Genomic DNA, 5,211 nt, shown 5'->3' on the forward strand with positions numbered 1-5,211 from the left:
AAAAAGTACAGAAAATGTAATAAGACAAACGAAAAAATGATTACACAATGATTTTTTATATACCTATTCTCTCCTCAAATTCAAAAATTTTTTATCTTTTTCTTTTTTTTTCTTATCATGGCTTCCAAACATAAAAGGCCTAATTAGTCATGTTCCTCTTCAAGCAATTTTTCAAGTAATAGATGCCCAATAATTGGGTTTCCATGTTTGCATAGATGAAATTTAGTCATGTTCCTCTTCAAGCAATTTTTCAAATATTAGGTGGCCAATGATTAGATTTCGATGTTTGCATAGATGACATTATGAAACCTAAGATTATGTTTGATTGCAAATAGATTTAAAGGGAAGAGAAGCGAAATTTTCAAACTTAAAAAAGGAATTTTTGTAACCATTATGCCATGTGATCCCATTTGAATGTATAAATTACAGTAATAATACATTTTATATGTAATTTTTATTTTATATTTTATATCAAAGGGTTCTGGATGCAAAGTAAAGTAAAATTTAATAATCATACATGGAATGATTTAGAGTTAATTGACATAGTCACATTGGGTACTAATTACAATTTTTTTTTTTTTTTTGTAAATATATTCTTACTTGTGGTTTTCATTTCTTTTATGGATAGTATGTCCAATTGAGAAGTATGGGGCTCCTCTACTACGCAATAGAGGCGGTGGCTTAGATTCAACGCCTTGGAGTGTCTCAAGGCGTGTGGTTATGTGTTGGTTCCTAATAACCAAATATGGAATAATTTGAAATTAATTATATTGTCATATAGGGTAATGTTTACAAATATTTTTAAGCGTGAAAATTTCACTTCCCTTCCCTTTAATTCCCCTTGCAATCAAATAGAGCTTAAGTAAAGCTGCAACTGTTTACCAAGAAAAAAGCTTCAACTGTGATGGCAACCACATTGTTTGCCATGGCAAAGACATAATTCAATCAGATACAAGCAAAGGTGTTTCTCCAATAAAGGCTACCTAGAATAAAGAGAATAAACAGTTTAGTAGATTTCAAAGCCTATAATGACCCATTCTAGAAGATTGCTTGAATTGTCCGATCTGCTGGAACTTTATAAGAAATAAAGCTAACAAAGCTAGTGATTGTCTCAACCGATTATATAAATGATATGGATAAAAAAAATGAGAATCAACTAAATTTATAAGAGAAAAAAAGGGGAAGTTTTTTATAGTGTGTTTGGGCAAAGGAATGATTATAGTTGTATGTCCTTCACAAAGTAAGGAAGGGAGAGGAAGGATGCACCTGGCCAAACAGAATGAAGGAGATGAAAGAGGTCGAAGGCAAAACATCCTTTACGTGTAGATAGGTCTTGCAAATATTCCAAACCATAAATGTTTCAAATTTTTGTATAATCAAGTTTAGATGAAGGAATGATCTTTTTCTTGATTATAGGGTGGCTTAACATATATGAACAAATCTATATAATCATGTTCAGGTGAAGAAATGATTTTCCCCTTAATCACGACGTCATAGCTATGAACGTTTCAATTATTTTAACCATTTCTTTAATATTTAAATTAAATTAAATACATGATATCATTTAAACTTTTGTTTTACCTTTTCGACAACTTTAAGTTAGACTTTAAGGGCACTTCCACCAACCACACTTCAGAACAACTTCCAGTTCACATCCAAAACACCTTTGAGAAAATGGTAAACACTGTACTTACAATATTATTGATTGTTCTAACCAAATACATTTATGGCCTTATGGCCTTAAGAAAAGATGAATATTTTTCAATACATTCCCTCATATTTGGATGGGGTGAAAGTTCTATGTTCTGAGACAACTTGAAATAGGGTTGCCATATAGAAAGATTCAAAACAAAGAGCTATATTCAACTTTTGAAACCAATAGGAAAATATAGCAGAATCTTGAATAGCATTTACAATTCTATTCAAGGAATTAATGTCAACAAAAAATGAAGTTGATTAACCGTAGTTAAATGATAGCAATAATTAGGGGTGTCAATCGATTGGGCCGGTCCGATTTCGGTCGGGCTTAATCGGGCTTGAAGACTTTTAAAGGTTGCACCGTGTCCGCCCATTTCACTAATCGGGCTTAGTTAGTGAGGGCATGGTAAACTTTATATTTGATCGGTCGGTCTCGGGCTATAATCCGACTATTAAAATCGAGCCTTAATCGGGTTTTAGTCGGACCTTAACGGGGCCATGGACATGTTTAATGTTAAACGGGTGTAACCGATTTTTAAACGGGCCTTCTTTAATATTATTGAGCAACGACGCCGTGACGGATGATGGGGTTTAGTCCACTGTTGTTGAGTTTAATTGTATTATCACCATGAAATCAAAGCCACCCCATCAAAACAAAGAGCTATATTCAACTTTTGAAACCAATAGGAAAATATAGCAGAATCTTGAATAGCATTTACAATTCTATTCAAGGAATTAATGTCAACAAAAAATGAAGTTGATTAGCCGTAGTTAAATGATAGCAATAATTAGGGGTGTCAATCGGTCGGGCCGGTCCGATTTTGATCGGGCTTAATCGGGCTTGAAGACTTTTAAAGGTTGCACCGTGTCCGCCCATTTCACTAATCGGGCTTAGTTAGTGAGGGCATGGTACACTTTATATTCGGTCGGTCAATCTCAGGCTATAGTCAGACTATTAAAATCGAGCCTTAATCGGGTTTTAGTCGGGCCTTAACGGGGCCATGGACATGTTTAATGTTAAACGGGCATAACCGATTTTTAAACGGGACTTCTTTAATATTATTGAACAACGACGTCGTGACGGACGATGGGGTTTAGTCCACTGTTGTTGAGTTTAATTGTATTATCACCATGAAATCAAAGCCACCCCACCCCCACAAAAAAAAAAATCATGAAAATAGGTCTAAGTTGTTAGTTCAAAGAAACCTGTGAAATACAACATGCAATAAAATGTTATCTGCCACACAAGTCCTCCACCAGATAGTAATAAAATGTTCAATAATCCATATCAGGCTTCACTGGAGTATAGCAATGAGCATTGCAAGAAATCATCTCCAAGATCAAAAGCATCTGTAGATTCCAACACACATGCAACCATGCGACACAGTTGTGAACTCCTAACTGTTTAAAATGTGCAAAACTGCTGCAAGACTAATAGCTGTGAACTTACACAAAACATCCTTATAATATTACAGGATCAGACACACCAGCAACTTGGTTCTTTTAACCAAAGGAGGCACATGCAACACGAGAGAAAAAATAAATTCTCTGAACCTTGTAAGAGAAGCAGAAACTCACCGAAATTAATCTAGCTCCAATCCAGATGCGTTTGAATGAAGGAAATGGAAGTAATAGACGGCCAACACCATATATTACGACAGCAAAGAAATGAAGAACTAAGCTCAATGAGCTTGGCGACTGGCGAATCGGCGACAACGGAGAATGGAGAACCACAACGGCGGTCGCAGCGTAGTCGCCGTAGTGTCAAATAAAGACTCGAAGAGGAAGGTTGAAGACCGACTTGGGCTCGGCGACTGGCGAATCAACGACACCGGAGAATGAAGAACCACAGCGGTGGTCGCGGCGCAGTCGCCGCAGTGTCAAACGAAGACTCGAAGAGGAAGGTTGAAGACCGACTTGGGCTCGACGACTGGAGAATCAACGACACCGGAGAATGAAGAACCACAGCGGTGGTCGCGACTCGCAATGCAGTTTCCGCAGTGTCAAACGAAGACTCGAAGAGGAAGGTTGAAGACCAACTTGGGCTTGGCGAGTGGTGAATCAACGACAACGAAGACCACAACGGCGATCGCGGCAGTGTTAAATGAAGAGAAAGGTTGAAGACCAAGGGACTAGGGTTTTTGGTTTCTTTGTTTATTTTTTCTTTTTAACTCTTTCATATGGGGGTAAAATAGGTATCTTACAACCGGGCCGGGCCAGGCCGGTGCAAAATAGACCGGTCTCGATCGGGTATTAATTGGTCGGTCTCGATCGGGTGCCCGACGGTCCAAGTATCAGGACTGAGACCGACCGTTTATAAACGGGCCAGGTCAGGTCGGGCTATAAACGGTCGATTCCGATTGGTTCCAACGGGTCGAGCCACAAATTGACACCCCTAGCAATAATAGAGAAATAGTTCACTAATCAACCAGTCGAAGCCTAGGAAATAGCAACGGTAAACACCATTCTAGGCTTTATTTCTACCAGTGACCAAATAAATCCTAAAAGTAAGGATGTGAATTTGTAACCGAAACCAAACCGATCCATTTACATCGAAACCACAAAACCGTTTAGTAAATGGTGTGGTTATGGTTTCAAGTTTTAGGCCGATTAGTTAAACGGGTTGGGTCGATTTTAACCGCGGAACCCGTTGGTTTCAAACCGAATTGAAACAGTTTAAACCGATCCGATTAATCCGTATAATAATTAAATAAAGAAGGGGCAGTAATCCATATAACAATTAACAATTAAATTAAGTGCCCATCCTGCTTTGGTATGATTTATTGCAATTCAATTCAAGTTTAAGCTTTAGATCATGAACTTATATTCCATATATGTTACTATGTTATTATATTATTATAGATGGAGTGTTTTGGCTGAATGACCTATCATTTTAATATTTTATGCTGTAGATGGCTGGATTTGGATGTTGTATTATATTAGTTATAAATGTTTGAGAATGACCATGCAAAGAAATAGCTCTAGATTTATCAAATTAAGACATACCATCGTTAATATAAAATCTCTTATTTGTGGTTGCCAATTATTTTTTGATAAGCTTATGATCTTCAGTTTAGAGATGGTTGCAAGTTATAACAAACCGATTGTGAACCGTTTTACAAACCGTAAAATAGACACCATTTAGAAACTGTGGAAACCGAAACCGTTTACTAAACGGTCACGGTTTTAGAAAGTGGAACCGTTTAGTAAATGGTGTGGTTATGGTTTTAGTCAAATAAATATGAACCGAACCGATCCACATCGTTTAAACCGAAACCGAACCGATTAACACCCTTACCTAAAAGCACAAGCTGCAATGTATGCAATGAATCAGAATATACATAAACAAAAGCCCATGCAAATACATAAATGCATGAATACATTTGGGCAGCAATTAAAGCTTACCCATCCTCACTTCAGACACAAATGAACAACAAAATACAATGGATATTAATTAACTCATATAATGTAGTTATATATAAATGTGGTTAAACATCCTTCTCATCCCCCCAC

This window comes from Macadamia integrifolia, chromosome 6, assembly GCF_013358625.1.
Source record: "Macadamia integrifolia cultivar HAES 741 chromosome 6, SCU_Mint_v3, whole genome shotgun sequence".
Classification (NCBI taxonomy): Eukaryota; Viridiplantae; Streptophyta; class Magnoliopsida; order Proteales; family Proteaceae; genus Macadamia; species Macadamia integrifolia.